Raw genomic sequence first — 22650 nt, 5'->3', positions numbered from 1 at the left:
CACAAAGCGCTAAAGAAGAATAAATAAATAGAAAAATCCATGTAAAACAATAAGCACAATTACAAAAAAGCCAATTGATAAAAACGTGTCGAGTCCAGATTTAAAAGCCTCAATAGTCTCACAGTTCTTCCAGTGTCCAGGCAGATTGTTCCAAAGGCAGGGGGCCATCGAGCAAAAAGCCTAGTCACCCATAGTGCGCAGCCTAGAATTCGGCACAAGTAGATTAGAGTCATTAGCAGACTGCAGGTTCCGCTGTGGCAAATAAAGGTTAAGCATGTCCCTGACATATGATGGGCCAAGACCATGCAAAGCCTTAAATGTCAGCATCAAGAATGTGTAGTTTATTCTGATTTTACTGGCAGCCAATGTAATGATGCCAAGATTAGAGATATAGGCTCATGCTTCCTTGATCTTCATAGAAGTTATTAAGTACAGAAACAGCCAAAGAAACATCTGGTTTTGTCTGAAAATAGATTTGTGTATCATCAGCATAGCAATGAAATTGAATGCCATACTGCCTAATTATCTGACCCAGTGGGAGCATGTAAATATTAAATAGAAAGGTCCCAGAACAGAACCCTGAGGAACACCAGATGTAACAAAGGTAATGTCAGACTTTAACCCACCTAAGGTGACACACTGCTTTCTGTTCGACAGAAAGGAGGTAAACCACTGAAGGACAGTACCAGAAAGACCAATGAGGTCCTTCAGACGATGTCAAAGAACATCATGATCCACAGTATCAAAGGCCACACTTAGATCCAACAAAACAAGAATGGGTGGGGAGCCTGAGATTGCAGCCATCAGCAAATCATTTACTACCTTAACTAGGGCAGTTTCTGTGCTGTGTGCAGATCTAAAACCGGATTGAAAAGGTTCATGAAGCTGATTTAGCACTGAATGGGACTGAAGCTGAAATGCTACCACCCGTTCTAATATTTTGGCCAGAAAAGGTAGATTTCAGATTGGCTTGTAATTACATAAAGCTTCAGGGTCAAGATTTGTTTTCTTCAATAATGGAGTAACAGCGGCCAGTTTGAGAGGTGAGGCAACAACACCAGATGTCAATGATTCATTTATTAAAACTAGTTACAAAGGGGCATAAGAATGGAAAACAAAACTTGAGTAGAGAGGTGGGAATGGGATCTAAAGAACTACTAGTGGATTCATTTTGGCAACTCGTTCAGATAGACCTGTAGAGGTAACCTCAAGTCATAAAGTCACAACTCTATTCTTCAGCATTTTGTTAAAAACACACACACACTATATATATATATATATATATATATATATATATATATATATATATATATATATATATATATATATATATATATATATAGGTAGTTTCAAGGATCAAGTTTCCATTTGGTAAAACCACTGATTTTTAAAAAAAAAATCCCTTCAATACCTTAAAATTCAGCCGTTTGGATAGCTGTTATTAATGACCAATTATAAAAGCATATCCTTTGTTTAGCAGTTTCATAGATTTGGGGGTCTACTGACAAAGCCCTCAAGAGTGCAATATTAAGTGAAGTCCCTAGTTTGCTTGTGTATACTTTTTACTGCTTCTATCATTTTGCAGTAGCTCTTTTGATTAATCCCGCAAACCCTACAGAACAGTCCTCTGCTCCATGTTGGCTGTGACCTTTTAGAGCCCCTGTGCTGATGGAACTCCAAATAACACATGCTGTGCTATTCTGCTTCACAGAAACCCTGGGTCAGGTTAATGGCACAGAGGTAAATATTTCCTCTGAACATGAACGCCCTGACAAAGTGTTGTGGAATCAATACCTGTGGAGAACACTAGGGAAATGACAGAGGAAGGTGGCAGTGGGGCCAGTGGGCTTCTCCAGGTGAGATTTTTCAGTTCAGTATGAGTTTTGGATATTTCGTAATGGCTCCCCAGAGTTTATCCCCATTGTTATTTAGAAGGGACACGGTATCTTGATGCATGTACTGTAGATAGTCTGGCACGGCGCAATTGTCCACATGCTATGACTGTGTTATAGACGCCACATATAAATTTAAAGCATTTTATGCACCGAATGCATTCGTTGAGACATTCATTGGACAGTACTCCTTACCCAAACAGATAACCCAAATCCCAGTGGTTTGTCTTGCAGCATTTTATTTGTAAGCAAGAACAGATTCATATGAATGTTCAGCCAAACATGATATTCTACTTTAACAAGGATGATAATCTTTTAAGATATGAGCCTTTTAAATGATGGAAACTGGCATCACACCAAGGACTTGAGAGATACATATCTGACCCCTGCAAACTTGAAATCAAAATGACAGAAAGTAAGTAAATGCATGCTAACAGAATGCATACAGTACAACACCATAGACTACAATATCCAATAAAGCAAATCAGGGAGGATCTTAAATGCAGTGCAGCAAAAATAGCAGGGAGCTTTTGGTGTCTTACTGGCCTTATGCTAATAAGTCCCATTCTTGGACATTACCCACATATTGCAAATATACATCTTGTCCTGCTTGAGTGAAACAGCTAAAATACAGATTTTCTAGTTTTAAAAGGTGCAGTGTCCCATATGGTTTGAAAAATATTTAGGATTACCGCATAAGCCTGTGTTGAGCATAGCTGTTCTGTTGGTGTTTACTGTAAAAGGTAACATACTTTCAATTATAACACAGCTTGGAGATGCCATTAATAACAACCTTGGGGCTGTTAGTAGCAGCAATATGTCTGCTTGGTTTACAGACCCCTGCAGTCTAAACCAAGGATGGAGGGGTGTAAACAAACTGGACAATCAACAAGGCCTGCATTTGGACCACGAACAGGGAATGTAATGCTGAGGTATGGAAGGATGTAGTAATCAGATACACAGGAATATAATGTTGAAGTTATATATTCCTCAGACTTCACGGTGGCTGTGTTTTATGTTACAACAGTTTACATTTTAATATTTCCCTGACTCGCATTCCCTGACTCCTGAACCATTTTTCTATGCACACTTGCTATAACATAATGCAAAATGACTTGACCCACCAAGTAATAACAAACTGTACAATAATAAGATTTTGCTTTGGTTCATTTGGTACTGTATGGCACAGAAATTGTGAGCATCATGAATCTGATGGTAGGTTACACCCCACTAAGCACACAAGGCAGTAAAGAAAAAAAAAAGATATGAGACGTTGAATACAACATGGAAGTCAAAGAACCAGAGAAATACATTTTTCTGGTGGGTTTGTGAATAAAGAGAAGTGCAGCAATTGTCAACTATTGCCTTATAGAAATACAAAAACAAAAGATAAGTCACACACCGGTAATAAAATTGCCATGTACGAGTCGGTAAAATTATTATTTAAAAAAAAAAAAAAGATCAGATCAGTATGGCACCTATATATTATTTTTAATTTTGAAAATGCATACCGTTCCATATCCTATAAAAGATATTCGACTAAACAACTGTTCAAATTATTTGATTAAAAATGCGAAGATCAAAAACCTGCCAGTGTCTGTGAAATGCCACTGATATTTCAAGTTAAAAGCAGATGCCTTCAGTATCATTGAAATACAATTACATGCTTCTACTTTTTCATATGCAGAATTTTCTGCCCATTATTAAAGGAGCTGTGCTATTTGTAGAAACCAATGTCATCTTTGGATCAATATTAAAAAATTGTTTGGGATGTTATATGCAACAAAAACAGCTTAGATTGCCTGCGTTGTAGCCTATAGAAGCCCAGCATTCTCTACACATTCCAAATGGATGCATATAATATTGTGAGACAGCCCCTATTACAAATACAAGTTAATGTGTTCATATTACTTGGTTTTATTTATTTAAAATCCACATTATACACATTTATAAAAGGACTTGTTTTTGTGATTTCGTAACAATGAACAAGTCAAAGCTGCCGTTTCGTGGGAAACTGTGCAATTCTGAACCAGCCTCTGCACACTGAGCCTTTTCGGGTCTCCTTGTCCTTGCGACAAGCTGGTTGTTCTCAGAGGTCATTGGTCAGTATTCACTCAAGCAGGTCAAACGCTGCTTCCATTCTATTCACAGGTCTGGGAAAGTGCCCATATCCCTGTCTCTGTTATCAGTTAGAGGATTGGAAGCAAGCACTGGACAAACCTTCAATTCCCATCTGAGCACCAATAACCCATAAATATTATCCTAACTAAACGCAGGCTACATTAAACAAGAAGATATAATATTTATACATCAGTTCACAATTCCAATGGGATTTTTTTAGTTTATCGAAATGCACCTTCCAGAACACAATAAATACGCTCTCTTCTTGAGGTGATGATTTGTCTGTAGCCTGTAACATAAACAGGAGGTCATCAAAAGGAGGAAATGTTTATGCAGACTCTTTTGTAGCTTGTAAAAAATGTTTTTAATGAAATGACGGTTTAATGTCTTGTATCACAGAAAGATCTCATTTTAAAGTGCTTTGTGTATGATCTTCAGCTTATGATCCTGATGTGGTGTGAGCGCCATCAGCATTGAAGCTAGGGTTCAGTTCCAGCACCACAGCCAATGGATGAGAAGAGGAGATTTGGATTTCTTCAAATAAAGAGAAGCTTAGAACGTAAGGTTATGCTTACCTGACCTATTTTTTTATTCAAAGTGCTTTTGATGGCAGTCTTTATTTTGTTTATATAGGACAGCCAAAGAATTTTCTTTCTTTTATTTTTTAAAGAATTTTAAGCTGAATGAATCACAGTTCAAGTTGTTGCCCACCCCCCACCTCCCCCCGCCCCCATCAGTTCCTTTAGATATGATTTTTCTCAAATTTCATATCGCTTGAGAAAACAGAGAGCTTTTCTTACAAACAACCCATTTTTCAAATACTACTGTTAAATGTTTTAAGGGGTCTTATGATGTTGTGTGGTGTTTCTTATTTCAATAAGATTAAATATAAATTAACATGTAACAATGATGACTCCTGGTAGATTTTGTTGTGCGTATTTAAAACAATTCCTGGATAGTTATGGTCGATTAATTGTTGAAATGGTGACCCCCCCCCCCCCCACTCCTCAAATATCTATAACGTAAGGTCTTACAAAAAACTTACTTGTGTTAAAAAAAAAAACTGCTCAATATTAATGTTAAATAGTTATAATATCCAAACTATATATAATAACAGTTTGAAATCAAAATGTGTTTTGATAAATATTGTCATAGGTTTATCCACAGTAACACTACAGAAAGGGAACTGATTTTAAAACATACTGCAAGCCCATGTATTTTTTTTTTTTTTTTTAATGTATAATAAATCAAATTAAATACACCTTGTGATTCACAGGGTAATCAATGTACAGTGTTTTGCTGTATTTTTCTAATGTGATATATATTGTGATAATAAAAACAAAACAATCAGCAGAGGATGTAATGTCACAATGAATGATTAAAAAAATTAAAGCCGTTGGAATTACACAGAATATATTAGTTTTATAGGCTATGAACACAGAATCCAGTTGTGCAAAAGTCAGTTGTATTTATTATAATCGTATTTAAGTCTTTAAAATGTACTAACCCGCCTGTAATATTTTATTCACAAATAATTAAAAATAAATCATGATGTAATGCGATTTCTTTGACACTTTCTCATTCGCATCAGCATTTGCGACTGTGTTTATAGGAGTCGAGTTTTGATGTCAAATCACTCACTAAACAAGGATTTCCTCTTCTATGACGTTATATGCACGTTCTGATAACATAGCCATTCCAGGAAATGATGGGGCAGCTTGCAGAAACGTATCATATGCGTTTACTTTTATTTCTGTTTTTAAATAAAGTATATGCTACTCAGAAGTCGCCCACGCAGTTTAACTGCTCTGTTACCAATTTAAATGGTGCACATGATGTTGTGCATTGTGTGGAATAATAATAATAATAAATAATAATAATAATAATAATAATAATAATGCACTATATTAAAAATATACATAAATACAAAATACCTTACCTGAAATAAGTTGCAATTCTCAAGCCTTCATTCTTCTGTTGGGGATCTGAAAGACAAGGCATGACTTCTTTTTACAGAACAATACTTTTCGTGATATAGGTTATACCAACAGCACCAATATGAAAACGTTAGATATAGGCGAAAATTTAAGAGAGAGGGGTGGCATTAAACGAGGTCTGTTTTTGGGGGGTGGTGGTGGTGGTGACCAGTTGCTGCCTGTAGTTTGGACCCAAGTGTTTATTCACTGCCCATTACTATTTTGTTTTTGTTCAAAAGGTGAAAGCGAGGGCCCCTTGCATTCAAATCACCGCCCACCGTCTTGATTGTGTGAGACAGCTTTCCAGGCCTCTTGGATTGTCTCCGCAAACAACACATTCCTTTGTGGAGGTGATTCTTTTTATTTCACTCCACAATACTTGAGCGAGCTCCTGGCCACGCACTTAAGGAATGTTTTCAAAATGATATCCTTCTGTGTCGCACTCAGAATAAGGACAGGGTTCTCCAACCAAGAGAAAACACCACATTATTGAAGTAAATTAATTAAACTGTTTGTGTAGAAAGGAGCTGGGCGTATAGTGTGTGCTTAATGTGTTTTTTATTTTTTTCTTAAATAATAATAATAATAATAATAATACTTAATCCCAAATGTAAGGGACTATAAAATTGTACGAACATAACGTCTTAGCTAGGCTACTGTGCTTAATTCTACTAAAAGTATATTAAAATCCCAAAGACAATTGAAATGTGGATTAAAAGATTACTAGATAGATGTACCTGAAAAAAAAAAAACGTATATAGGTCACAGTTTGCACAAATGTATTTATTTCATTTTGTTTACGTCACTGTGTAAATAATAATATTCATGTAAAATGTGTATACTAATGCATTTGCAGCCTATGGCATAGAGAGTATGCGTTCGCTTGAGATATTTTATTGGGATATATTACATACTGGTAACTGATTGAAAGAAACGTTAACAAACAAGTTAGGGTAATGACGAACTTTCACCCTAGCGCATGGTCTGCTCAGTTGAAATATGTTATAGACTATAGTTGATATCGAGCCACTAAAAAATGCGACAGCACTATGCCACGTCTGCAAACTTAGTGTTTTCTGTTTCCATTGCTCCTATATCATTTGGTAACGGGGTATGATTTTTGTAAGAAATATACTATAGTATTTTAATAGGTAACCTGCAAATGCGCATCGACTAAACATATGATAAATATATCTATATATATAATATATATATCGATATATTATATATATATATATATAATATATATATATATATATATATATATATATATATATATATATATATATATAACTAAACTCCCAAAAAGGGGACCTGTTTTTGTAAGCATCAATATCGCAAATTACAGACTATTCATTGAACACGTATCGCATTTGTTTTTTGTTTTTTGTTTTTGTTTTGTTTTTCCCAGTGCAGTTTGTCCATCAGGGCACAGAGCTGACCTTTTCCCTGTGTGCTTGAGTGGTTCTATAAGCAAAGTGTCCAGCTGTGCCTATAGCTCTTCAACATCCATTTAGAAATCGGTATGATGTCCCTGGGAAACAAAGCATATATAACAGTTTCAACATGGTGTTGCATCTGATTTTTTTGTTGTTGTTGTTTTTTTTTGGGGGGGGGGTTGTACAATAAAATGTGCTCAAGCATAAATTATAATGCAGAGTTTATTTCTGTTCGATATCACACCGGCTCATCGATGTAACAAAGTTTCGAACATTTACCGCGGCTTAGTTTGTGGATTAATAAACAGGGGCAAGGCTTCACTTCATCTCCTTGCCCTTCACAATGCTTTGCAAATGGATGCATGTCCGCAGTGGGTCATATATTTGGATCCCACACGTTGGTTTGTACTACAACGCTTAAAAGTCTTGTACTTTCATTTTTTAATGAGCATGTAGCACTATGGGTCGCAGCAGATACTGGAGGAGACGTTATAGGTTATTGAATAAGACCACGATATTTAACCCGTTTCGAATGGCTTTAGCCAACGCGACAGTCTGATGGACTAAAACCAACTCCGTTGCCCTTTCCGCAAAACTTTAAGTAAATACGTACTTGTAACCATCCGCATATATATATATATATATATATATATATATATATATTATATATATATATATATAATATATATAGTTGGTCAACGTCTTTATGTTTTTTTTTTTTTTTTTTTTTTTTTTTAAATAGACAATCGATCTACATTTTTCGTACAAGATGCTAAGTATCCATTTTAATGATGTCCATGTCAAGCTAAGTTTGTGCGCACCACCATCGCCATAATACCACTTCCTTTCCTCCTGGTCACCATTACAGAAATAATTTGTTTAAAAACCAATACATTGACTGTATAATGTTACTGTAAATTACTTCATATATTATATATATATAATATATATATATATATATATATATATATATATATATATATATATATATATATATATATATATATACGCGCGCGCAAGAGCCACCCTTGGATTTCAAAAGTGTGTTACTGTTCTTAGAAAAACGAGAACGAGAACGAACACGTGTGTGGCTTTGAAGAGGAGGCACGTGTAATTATAGACAGCCCGACTGGTATGGATCACATGTCAGTACATGAACCTGCATACATTTTACATAGGAATGTTTATGCGTAAAGCTCCTCCCTTAACGTTCAACAGAATAGAAGCAAAGGAACGTATACCTATACTGTCCGATTACCATTCTTAATACCCAATACTGGTATGCTACCATCTACTGTATTAGCATTAAAGTTTTCCAAATCAGCTAGAAAGGCGCTACAAAGGTTGAATTTTGTGCAGCTGTCTATGTTTGGATACCATCAGATCGTTAATATGTTTGTAATTATATAGGCACTTCTCCCCTCTGGATGTCAAAGCGGTTTTGTATTTATTTATTTATTTTTTGCTTTTCTCCTTTCAGTGTTTTTTTCCTCACCATCTTCCCATTACAGATTAGGTAAACGTTATTTCAGGTTTGTATTATAAATCATACCAAATATAGTAAAACGTTATCGTTGCCGTCATTCAGCATATGCAATCCAGCTACATGTTGTCGTGAGGTACTGCTTCGCATTAATGCATCTTAGCCTGTGTCTCGTGTTCACAATCTACTCATTAAACATCAGGAGCAAAGTGGCATGCACATCCTATAAGCATGACATACATATTTACAGTAAACATGCGTCATTTAATTGTGTGCATTACAGTGGAATGTGGGCTTGAAAATAAATACGTGAATGTATCAGTTGACCGCAGTGACCTTAAATATTTAAAAACATACGTGCATTTGAATAGTTAATTTGACATGTTAAGGGTTAACAGCCACCAATTGTTTCCATTGGAAACAGTTTAATTACGCACTTACAGATTCAGAACGCATACAAAAATAATTGGAAATCATTACTGACTTGACACGGGGTATAGAATAAAAACGAGGAGAAAAACGCATTCCACCTGCGTTGAGTTGCACCTGAAAAACAACTATAGAAGTATGCATCATAGTCTGAGGAACTTAAATCCACCCTTTGTTGCTTGGAAGCACAAACAAAAACAAGTAAAACAAAGATAAACACATGCAGATCATAACTTTAACATGCGAAAGCATTCTCTCTAACCAGAGTTCAATCCTGATTCATAACTGAGGCCGGCTCCTTTCTCTTTGTGGAGGCTATTGTAGTGATTGTGTGCTGAGATTGGGGGCGTAATGAGGGGGCTGTGACCCCCTGATGGTGTGGATATGCAACCCAAAGACCGTTAGACAGAAACTGAATGGATAGGGCTGAATGCCATTGTAATGCAACGGGGCAGCCCCCTCCTTCATCCACTTTCAGATCTGGAGACCGACCAGATAAGCAACAGGATAAAAAAAAAGCCCATTCTACATTTCTCGATCACATGTTTTACAAATAAAACTTTCGGTAAACTGTACTTCAGTGACAAAGGAACAGCGTCCAGCTACGACGGAAAAGAAATCTTCCCGTATAATTAATGTAAGACTTAAAAATGATTGCTTTTTCTTTGAAGGTTGTTTTTGTGTGGTCATTAGGCACAATTCCTTCCGATTAGTGAGTTATATCTCCAGGCACGTTTTCAAACTAGTGCCGCATTTTTCTTATTCCTACGGTGTTTTAAAAAGAAAAATCCATTCAGGTTGTATTGCACAGTAAAATTAGTTCGTTGTATTGTTGATTGCAAGGGATTTGGTGCTGGTGTGGCCTTTCAAGCACGATCGTTAAAATGGATTCATATAAAATGTCAGAATTGGTTTTCTTCGGCTATAACCGATATATTTCTTGTTAATGACCGATACGACTGCTTCCTTTGTATTTATGTGCTTCACATTTTGGAATTATCGTTAAAAAAATAAACATGAATCCTTATTTTTGTGGGGGGGGGGACGCGTTTCTTAGCTCCTAGATGAATGTTTAATTTCCATACGATTTTCACGGAGTGTGCGCATTAAAACATCGACATGAACACTGGACCTGTGCATATGAAATGCCCAGGTGTATGGTTAAAGCATTTAATTCCCAGCATTCTGATCTGTATATAATGTAATGTTGTTAAAACCTAGTTCTCTTTGTTCAGTTAACAGTGGGTGGCAGGTCTGAAAAGAAAAGGCCAATTGCAAATCCTGTGGCATTTTCTTCCGGGACACCGTTCGATCTGTTTCTGGGAGATGTCATTACTAGATGTTATAAATGCATATTACATTCGCTTATAGTTTATTTGAAGTGAGTGAATGCATACTATTTCTGGAAAGACGATTCGGCTTAATTACTCATACTCCCGCTTTTTTCACTACCAGTATAATGTTTAATTACATACTTAAATGCAGTATTTAAAAGAGTTAACAGAAACAAAAGAACACGAAATGCTCCTATAGCACCTTATACATTTGTCGATCAATTTCATACAATCGCCTGTTATAGATTATGTTACGTCGTCTATTTATTTTATACTATTTATTAAATATTATATTACAGGTGTCCAAGTAGTTTTCGAAATTAAACATAAATGTCAACAAAAACAAATGTGTAACATATAAATTGTCTATAGTTTAAATGAAAATTGTTAATGTATTATTAGTTTATAAACATGCATTACATGTTTTCGTTTCACAGTCACAAGTCAATAATTTAAACTGCATGATGATTTCTTAATATTAAATCGAAGTTTATTCTTTAAGTAATAAAATTAAAAACCTTTTTCTAATATTCTTAGTTCAAAAGAATAACAATAATACATTAAGAGAGCTTCGGGATTTTGAGCTGGAACAATTAGGTCATCCAAGAGCTGGTTGAATTCAATACCATGGACAGCGAACTGTAAGCACTCCATTAAATTCTAAAAGGGATAACTCACCTTTCAGAACCACACCCCGGCAAATAAAGTAATGGATAGAGAGACAGATAGCTAAAATGATTGTAGATTTTGTATTAAAACATACTTTGTGCTTTATCTATTTCCAAATGATTAAACAATACAAATTATTTGATACAACATTGCTGGGTTATATCTATATTCAGATATCATTGATATGAAATACATTTCTTAGACCCCAGTAGGCCTATCTTCTAATGAGTAAATTTTTATATACAGTATACAAAAATACGTGTTCAGTTTATATATATATACTTTCTACCATTCAGAAACTAATTTAACAAATGCGGTGTACTTTCTATTCAAAATAATTTATAAATGCCCACATGAATATAAATTTTATTAATCTTTGCACTCAATCTCTAAGCGATATTACGCTATATCATAGATGGTAAATATATATATATTTTATCTAAAATAGATATATATATATTATATATATATATATATATATATATATATATATATATATATATATATATATATATATATATATATATATATATATATATATATATATATATATATATATAAACTGAACACGTATTTTTGTATACTGTATATAAAAATTTACTCATTAGAAGATAGGCCTACTGGGGTCTAAGAAATGTATTTCATATCAATGACATGTGCATAAAAAAGACACCTTGCAATACTCCCAACAGGACACAAAAAACACTAAATATTGTCGTCGTAGCTACACAAAATTGCTTCAAACAGCGATATTGCAATTTTCAAAACTAAAAGCACACTGATGCAGTCTATTTTAATAAAGAATAACTATAACTATATGCTATATTATATCGCACAACGGCTTTGAAGACTATTTTAACTGTAATCCTGGTCAATAATACTGTAAAAACCCATGGGTTCCTACGTTTATAATATAAATTTCTATTGATCAAATGTGGACTGTGAAGCGAGTGAGGGATAATTAGAAGACTATCGAATGCAAGATGTGTCTTTAAATCAAGCGTTTAACAAATATCGATAGATCAAATCAGAATTCTTGGTCCACCGTTTGCGTATAGTTTGCAGACTAGAAGCTGGCTTTTGCTTCTAAAACAATGCATTGATATAAATGGAGTCGGTGATGTATTCATTACAGTGTATAATAAGAGTTTGTAAAAGATAGCTCTTGATTTATAACCAAAACAAGAAAAATCGATGTGTTAACACATTGGAGAGAAAAAAAGAGCCCCCTCTCTCCTCCCTCCTAGAATGTAAAAAATTGAGAAGAGTGATGCGTTTCAGCACTTTCTATGCATGAAAATGTGTTGTATATAATAATAATGTCATACGTTCTCTAGAATGTCAGTTCCTATGGTTTCAAGGACATCTTGCTGATGAGGATTTGGTTAATGGGGGAGAACTTGGGCCCAGGCCATGACGTCATTAGGTTCCAATGTAATCCTCTTGTGCTGAACCCAATCAGCAGATGGGTTGAGAGTGTCTGGGACGGAAACAAGGAGCTGTAATCCTCTAGACCGGATCAGATCAGCTGAAAAAAACCCAGGGCTGGACCAAAAAATGCTGCCTCGGAAGATCAAGATAAAAAGGGATAAATTCAAAGGACGTGTCCCAGTCCTCTTATAGATCTTGACGGCGTGCGGGAGAGGATATTGGGGAGACGTGGAGGATGCTTTTAGATTCTAGCTGAAGAAAAGGAGCGCACGGTTTTCAAAACTGACGAGGTCGCCTTCTTCGTTATTGCAGGGCAAAGAAAGGATGTGAAACAACCGAAGATACTGAGACTGCCTTTTTCTTCTGCTATACCGTACTACAGCTTGCAAACAAGCATCCCTGACTTTACGAGGGCGTTTGCAATGGACGAGAGGAGATGCAGTGTCTGTGCTCCGCTGCGCAAGCACCCTCGTTTTACAATGGAATGGGTAAATCGGCAAACAGATCGTGTTGCTATTCAGTAAATGTTGGTTTTAAAAGAGGCAATTAGTGATATAGGATCCCAGTGCTGGGTTGCGGTCTTGGACTAGGAAAAGGACATATACTGTATGTAGCATAACGACTGGAAAGGCAACAAGACAAATCAACTGGCAAAGTAATTCCACAAAAAGGGGGTAGCAGCATCGTACGTTTGGAGGATTTTCTAATCAATCGCTTAATACGCGCTGCATTTATTTAACTTCTGATATGCATAATGAACCTAAGGCTTCTTTTTTTTATTAAAGAATAATTATATATATATATATAATATATCACAATATATTATATATATATATATATATATATATATATATATATATATATATATATATATATATATATGCATTACTTCTGTTAAGTGTTATGTGCATTTGGTTTTCTGTATTACCGTATCGTAGCATTATTCAGCAATAGTTATTTGAACATAGAGAGCATTGTTTTATCGATTAACGTATTTGTGCATGCTATTTGACTTGGATTTTTTTTAAAGTAGTAATTCGCTTGTATGGGTTACTGTAGAAGCCGATAGCCTGAGTATACTAGCTATCGAGGAATGAGACTGGTTTGGGGGTCTTTCATGGGCGATGGAACATCACCGCAGAGCCGGCATTGTTCTCCGGGCCTTCCTGTCACCTCTCTTGGGGGTTCCTGCTTGATTACAGAGATGTATGACTTTCTTTTCTCGCGACTTGAAGGAGGTGGAGGAGGAGGGGGAGAAGGAGAAGGAGGAGGAGTGTCTTTTCGGGTTCCCGCTCTGCGTGTTCACAGCGGACCTTGATTTAATGTCCATACAATTAAGGCACGCGGTGAATGCCAAGAGAGGAGACACATTAACTTCACAATGACATTAAATAAGTATTATACAATTAAAACCTAATGGCGCTACATTGAAATATACTGTGTAAAAACGATTTAGTAATGCATAGCATAATATATCATTGCAGTGTTCAGGTAGGTAGTCGGGGTACTTTATTTAGCTGAGACTCTGTTTAGCTTGCCAAGTTTCGTTTGTATACAGTTTTTTTTTCCCCTAAATGAAGGTAATCCGATATTTATCGAATGAATCGTGCTGGTCGTTTCACCCTGCTGTATCTGCCCTAATGAGTATGCAATGAATTAGACGCGTTGCTCATTAAGCGCAGCCGCAGAGGGTAATTAGAAAGCTCAATCCCTTGCTTCGAGTCACTTTATAGAACAAGGATCTTGTCAAATAAATGAAGTATCAGAAATACACGTTGAGGCTCGGCAATCGATTTAAAAAGCGGTGCACAATTTTAGACATGACGCATTTCATATTTCCGAATTCACATGATTTTTTTATGTGTTTGAAATATAGATTTTATTACACAATCAGCTCGTGTAAGTGATTTTTTATGACAATAAAAGTACATGTAGTTCTATGTCAGATGAATAAAACAGTCGCTCGCTTCCTCTTTTTGTTTTAATAATTACATCAAATGAAATCCCTGTGTTGCATATTCGCCTATGTGCAGCTTATATAAGGACTTCTATGCAGAATGCAGTTTCTTTAAACAGCGTGTTGATGTTAGTTGCTGTAACATATTATTGCAATTGACATATCGTTAAATGTACCTTTATGTGCATTTTTAGCACTCACAAAAACTGTTGTCACAAAATCACAAAATCAGTTTATTTCCCCACTCTAAAGTTACAGGACACTATTAAACTGCGCAGTTACAACGACGCGCCACAGCGCCACCCAACGATTGCAGTTTGACAGGTTTGACTGGTGTGAAAACGCAGCACAGCAGTATGTATATAATAGTTCACGTGCATCTTAAAATACATTAACTGCTGTAGCCTATATGAGGTAGATGTATATATTTAGTTGTATTAAGATATCCAATTATCGTATTCAAATGTGGCTTTTAACTAACGGTTCAAAATACAGTTAATAAAAAAAATGTATTAGTACAGGATTAATAAACATTGATTTAAACTATTCACGATCTCATTATTTAACCGATGTACGGCATATCAGAGTGTATGCGCCCTTTTGTGGATACAGAAGTCAACAATAATGAAATTAAACCAATTGCCACATTTGTAGGAGCACCTGACACTTGTACTGATAATACTTTAAGGGCTCTGTTCTGGCTTGGTTAACGCGCTGGAAGAAGGGCTTGTACGGGATTACAAGCCCTTCTACCTGCGGGCAAATAGCGCGTAAACCAAGTCAGAGTAGGGCCCTTAGTTTCCAAGTTTTATTCTAAATTATGTTCATGAAAAGCGCGATTAGGTTAGTCATGGCCTAAATTTGCGAACGAGGACAATGTATTACTATTTTAAACAACCTTACGTTTGACGTTTATTTGTAATTGGTAAAACTATTGTTCTAGGACCACGTAAATCTACGTCATTCATAGTTATATATATATACACACACACACCATATGTCAAAATGTTGGTTTTCTTACTCAAATTTAAATAAATTTATTTTTACAATGTACACACTAGATTAATGAATGTCTCAAATCCATACTGCGATGCCGCTGTGCAAAGTGCATACAAGACATACATGTGTTCTCATCGAATGGAATATCTGCATTGATCATTCTTTGAGTTAGGCTTAAAACTGGAATCCAAATATTACTTTGGAATCCTTCCATGCTGCACTGCAGAATAAGGATGCGACTGCAGGCATTTTCAACGTTGTAGTGCCGCATGGAACAGATTAAAACATTAGCGTATAGTGAAACCCACACACACACATATACCTTTATATAAAGAACAGCATAGTGCGGCTTCCTGTACATTTTAACAGTAGCGTTTACATTTACAGCTGTTTTCATTTAGAAATCTTACTGGGTCGCAAAGGCATACCGGGTTCTGCACAAAACCACTACGGGTTTATAATTAGAACATTCTACAGACACCTGCATTTGATTCCTCAGATGTGAAGCAATTAAAAAGTCCCAAGTAACAAGTCTCGACCAGCAACCCCGTTTTCTCAGATTTCATATCCAGAACAAACACGCACACAAAAAGTAAAGCATTGCCACATTAGGGACAACGCGCAATACAACACAACTCTACTGTTCATCACTTTGTGTACAAACAGCAAAAGTAAATGGAATGTATTTGTACTGTAACAATGCAACACTGCTTTCTCAGCTGGACTGCTACCGATTACTGCTAAATGATTAGACAAGCCCGGAACATATTAATGCAAGATGCTGGAATGGGCCATGCGTCTTTCCAACCTGTAAACAAGGATTTGCAAAGTAATGTTGCGCTGCGTGTTGAGGCAGCTTTCCCTACAGGACTGGATGCACAGTGATTAAGATGCATGTGGTTCTGTGGATTGGGCAGCAAAGCGAGCTGTGCTTTATTCTCACCCCCCATCTGTGTGGGGTGAATCTGGAGCTGGGACTTGACATGACTTTAGACACATTCTCCCACTTTACTGGGCGTGCCCATTATATTTTGTCAGGGCAGTGTAAGATACATTTGAGATATAAGATTTGACACCAGTTAGTTTGCTTTTGAAAGCGCGCTGAAGAATGTCTTGGAAAACGAGGTCGTGCGTGAAGCTCTTGGCTCTGCGTGCAGAGCACTTTGTCCAAAGGCTTCCATTTTGTAACACTCTATTTTGTAACTGTATTTCAGTTCTACGCGTTATGAAGTGTACTTGAATTACACCATTACATACTAACATGAATTACACCGTATTTCCATGTGTGTCCTTCAATAAAGGTTATAAAACAATGTGTGTCTTTGCAATCACCACTCTAAATAAACAATTAATGCAATGTATTGATGGATACATATTTGCTTGGACTGTTTATTACACGTATATCAAAACACTACACATACCCAAACTAATAATATGGGAGACGGTGCTTTGCACACGGATTTGCAAATGTTCAAGCGCAAACTATGTTATACTGAACTAAAAGAGTCATGAAAACATTATAAAAAGACTCAGGAAAAAAATACGCAGTGGATAAAGTCGCCCCCCTCAGTCCTATATTGTTCTAACCACATTTTAAACTGGATGCCTTTCATGTTTCATTCACTCTACTTCCCTGTTTCGCCAGTTAAAGCCAACTGCGCGAATGAAATTGGGTACCCCGGTCAAAAAAAAAAAAAAAAAAAAAAAAACCCTCTAAACCTGTGCCACGATCGCTGATCCAGCCATGTCCGGGTTTAGACAGAAATATACGATAGGTCTGTCAAGAAACACTCAGATATAAGTAGGACGGGCAACATTAAGATTTTGATTTTAGACCAAAAAAAAAAAAAACTAAACTAAAACTGATGTACATTTTGCACTTGGACAATATACTGAAATGGGGTTATGAAACACTGCGTGCTTCAGTCCCTCGCTTGCTGTGAATAGGAGCAGATGGCGCTACAGGCAGCGCTGCAAGGCACTGTTGTCGGGAGTTATATTTAACCGAGAAGGGCAGCGTACCTCGCGAACAGGTTGTGCCCTCAAAGAATGATTGAGAATAGTGGTTGCAAGTTTGTGTGGAAAACTTCAGCAGAAGAATTTTGCAGACATTTCCAATCCACGTTTATGTAATTAACGCATGTGCCCTAATTTATTTTCTTTTTTATTTGCTTGTATTATTCAAAATTATAATTAAAGGGACAACAAATAATTGCCGATTCAAATGCTTTCGGAATTACAATAGATTCATAGGAAATAGTACCACCTTAAATTGTAATGTAGGTATACGACCTTAAATGCTATATCACTGTCAGAAAAGAATACATTAACTTATCAAAAGCCGCGTGCAAATACAATGGCAATGCAAGGTGAATGACCTGGTTGAAATGCATTACAAGTGCACAGAAGAAAGTGAATCTGTATCTAAGACGCTATTAATTTAAAACTGTGTATTGCTTCCGTAAGAACTACACAGTTAAAATAAAAAATAATCTCGACATATTTTAAATTTTTTATGCGTCGTCACAACTTGATATATATATATATATATAATATAGTAGATATATATATATATATATATATATATATATATATATATATATATATATATATACGTGACACTGTGTCCAAAGTGAACTTTTCAGCTGTTTAAAATACAAGATATGTCACCCATAAAATGATTAATGTTATTGCAGTGTGGTGTGGTGTGACAGCTGTCTCAACAGGGCCTGATGTCAGGATATCAGTTTTTTAAGAGATTCATAATCCAGCCACACAACTAACGACCGCTTTCCAAGAAACACACATTCGAATAGCAACTGGCCCTTGTAAACGGCACTGTATGCATTCGAATCGCATTCCAACCAAGAAGCGTCCTGATGTGAATTAGATTAGTTAATCTAATGTGCTGCCGAAACTCCTTATCCCCAACCTGCGGCTCATCATGAAGAAAACCACGCTGCATCATCGCACAATGGGGCTTGAGCCAAAAAATGACTGGGTATTTCAGGGTCAGCCGTATAGGTGAAGTTTGTAGTTCATGTAGCAAAATGTTTACGTTTAGAATAAATGTAACAGACCTATATATCGACCCAATCAATGTATGTGTGCACAGATACACACATATAGATATATCTGAGAAATTCAAAAGACGGGATTGCAGAATTTATTGGAAGTATATAGTTCCGAAATTGAACCAGTTATATTTTTTTTAAAAAGTCATACATGTTTTTGAAATATGTAATATTTACATTTAGTGTTGCATAATACAATTGAGCAAAATACTTAAACTACTGCATGCATTCTATTTATTTAATTATTCATTCATTTTAAAAGACAGGGCTACATTATTTTTGCACGTTAACGGGTTTATTGACATACCTTAGAAACCTAGGAAGACCTTCAATACCCGTGGCTACCACTAGATGACATCAGCGGCGCAATGATACTGTCAAAGGGTTTTAAAAGCGACTAAGACCAGAAGGACTCTCAAGGAACAGGTGTTTTTGTGGGGCATTGCGTGGTATAAAGGTCAAAAGAGTGCTTATCAAGGTTTTAAAAACAGTTTCCCTTCATGTTACTATACCCAGTATTAGCATCCCTGGTACCCAACGCTAGTATAGACGAAAAGCCAACACTGCTTCCCTGTTCAAACTCACTCCAATGGTATCGCAGCAATCACACCATCTGATCTTCAGAACGTCACACAGGCTGCAGGTTAAGGCTTTGCTTCTGAACTATGTACACATTATAGATTACCGTTACAGAAAAAATACATCTAATCGCAAGAAGAGTTACCGGTGATCGTCTAAAGAAGGTTCCTTTCTTTAGTCTTGAACTAGGGATCGATATACTGGGCTGAGTATAAAAACGAAGCGCAAAACAACCATAGTGGTTTTGATATGTTGATGCTTCATATTTAGAGGTTCCAATTAAGCGTTCAATTTGGAACACCTCTCGCATTCTATTGGATTAAATGGTTCTAGAGAACGCACAAAACCCTAGTCTTTAAGAAACGGTTCTTATAAGAGCATTTCCGCACCTAAATTAACTAATTTACATCTATCATCTGAAGTTTGATCTTAGACTTTTTGATTTAGTGTTTTTTTAAGTTATGGATGGATTGCCCAAAAACATGACATTTGAGTACGATCTTATCAAACCATCAGGCAGTGTTGTTATTGGTGTGACATAACATACATACATACAAATTTGACAGTAATATTTCAACGGGAATCATCACTTATAAACTGTATTAAATGCCAAGCACTGATTCAATGAAGACAGCCAAGTGAAGCGCTGCTTTTAATTTGCTAATGTTACAGATGGTGCTTTATGGATATAATTCAGAAGGTGTTAATTTAAAAAAAAAAAAAAAGTTAATTAAAAATAAATCACACTAAAAGTTTTATATGCAAAAAAAAAAAAAAAAAAAAAGAAAAAAGAAACTGAACTCTACCGGTTTTTATATATATATATATATATATGGGTTTAATGGGTTTATATAGATATTGGTCGGTTTGATTTATACTCTACGCATTTACTCTATGCGTATTACACCTATATATTTTTTGAGACACCAATATCATTTGTACTTATTTATTTAAAAGTTGTATTTCTAAATATATTCCTCTACGTCTTTAAGCTATAGAATTTCATAACATCGATGTTGTCAGTGCCCTACTATCATTGCAGTTATACACAATTACACTTCAATTCCGTTTTATTCCAAGATCGTAAATGTTAATCTAGCGCCACCGCCGATTGCTTTTAAAACAATAAACAACATGAACATTTAAGTTTTGACGACTTTTCGATTACATGCCCACTCAAATATCTACTGCTCGCCTTCTGTTCTAAATACTATCCATATTGCAACACGGCGTCAGACAAATTTTTCCATTCCAATTTTCCTAAATTACCTTTCCAGCCAAACTCAACGCCGTCTGCACAACATACCCGTTTCACAGATCGCGCATGCTCAATGTGTGATACATATAGGTTCGTCATCAACGCCTGGGTTAACCCATTAAGTACCAAATTAACTTAAAAAAGTAAAAATCTCAACACAAGCTGTATTTCTTTTATTTGATACATTAGATTAGATTTAACTTCTACAGTTAACAAAATAACAATACAGTTAAAGAGAAAATTGAAATGACTATATATGACACACACACACACACACACACACACACACACACACACACACACACACACACACACACACACACACATATATATATATATATATATATATATATATATATATATATATATATATATTATGTGTGTGTGTGTGTGTGTGTGTGTGTGTGTGTGTGTGTGTGTGTGTTTACTGTACTGTAATCTTGTCTGGTTTAAATGTAGCGACGATGATTTTTGTTCAAACTACAAATGCATAATGTTATTTCATCAATTGTCAGACACGCGCTCCCTCTTCTGGTCAGAAATGCTCCTCAAATTTGTTTTCATATAGTGTGTTACTGTGGTGTATTTCAGTTTTCAGAAGACTACGGTATGCAAACCGTACATAAACTATTGACGTACCATGGATTTAAATAGGCTGCGTATTTCTTCTTCGTTTCTATTTAAATATTTTAGAAATATGTTCTAAGACATTATAATACTTCATTTTTAAATTAATGCGTTTTGACAGACGGCTAGTGTCATCAATTATTTACAGTAATGGCCAAAACATTTGCATCACCCTATAGAATTAACAGATTTTGCTTCATAAAATCGAATGAAACCTGCTGAATAATGATACATTAACATATTAAATTACACGCCACTCTGTTGTTTTCCATATTCTTAAGGAAGAACTGATAAAAATGACAAAATTTGACATTTCGAAATCTCACATGAAATACTGTACTACTGTAACGGCTTCCGGAAGACTCTTCAGATATAATCTTGTAGTTTATTTGATTACATGATAAATATAATAACGTAAATGATCAAAAACGTGCTCATGCAAATAACAAGTATCAGAAGAGGTACAACTACCATTTAATTGAACTCATATTTGAGATTGGGGGCAGGAATTACTCTGTTTGGTTTAGCAAGATCTGTTTTTCATGATTGAACAAGAAGGGGTACCAAAGAAGAGGTACATTAATCTAGTAGTCAACACGTCTGTTAACTAGGTAAGGGACCGTTTAGGTAACAATCTTATAATTCAAACAAACGCTTATTTCAAATAACCGAGTCTGGCATGCATGCACTTGACCCCTGCAAAGACTTGAGTCTCCCCTCTTTCCTAGGTTCATAACCATAACCCAGTCGCCCTTCTGCCATTTAAACGCCTGTTCGCAGAATTATAAATCGTTTCCTGCCACAAGAGGGCAGTATTAGCCATAAACCAAAGCACAAATCTATGGTTTATTCTGTAAGGAATGCAGTAAACTTCTGTATAACACTGTCTAGAAGCTGATATGGACTATTCAGATATCAGATTTGCCTTAAAAACTGTAATATTATGTTAGTTCATAAGGAATCCCTCCGCCCTGACAACAATCCACTATTTGCCTTGCTTGTAAAACAAGTCCATACTGTTCCTGAACCAACACTGTTATCTTGCAGTTTTTGGTTACCAGCCGCTGCACCATAAATGTATCAAACATGCAAGTCAAACTTATCATGACATAATAGGCAATGACATAACATTTTAACTAGGACATATAGCAGCTGCTGAAAACCTTATAACAATCTACTCTAGTGACCAAGAGGGTGGCCCTGTGGATCTGATCGCACATCTGTGATGAATTTTAAATCTATGCTAATCAGATCAATTTAAAACATAAAGCCTTCCTAGTTCTAACCAAGATCTTAAAATCACTTTTTCGCTTCATTAGAACTAGCAACATTGCCAATGGTCTCCTTGCTTTAAAACAAAATATATTCCAAGTTTCTGTAGC

Source organism: Polyodon spathula, chromosome 8, assembly GCF_017654505.1.
Source record: "Polyodon spathula isolate WHYD16114869_AA chromosome 8, ASM1765450v1, whole genome shotgun sequence".
NCBI lineage: Eukaryota > Metazoa > Chordata > Actinopteri > Acipenseriformes > Polyodontidae > Polyodon > Polyodon spathula.
This window is presented reverse-complemented; position numbering follows the sequence as displayed.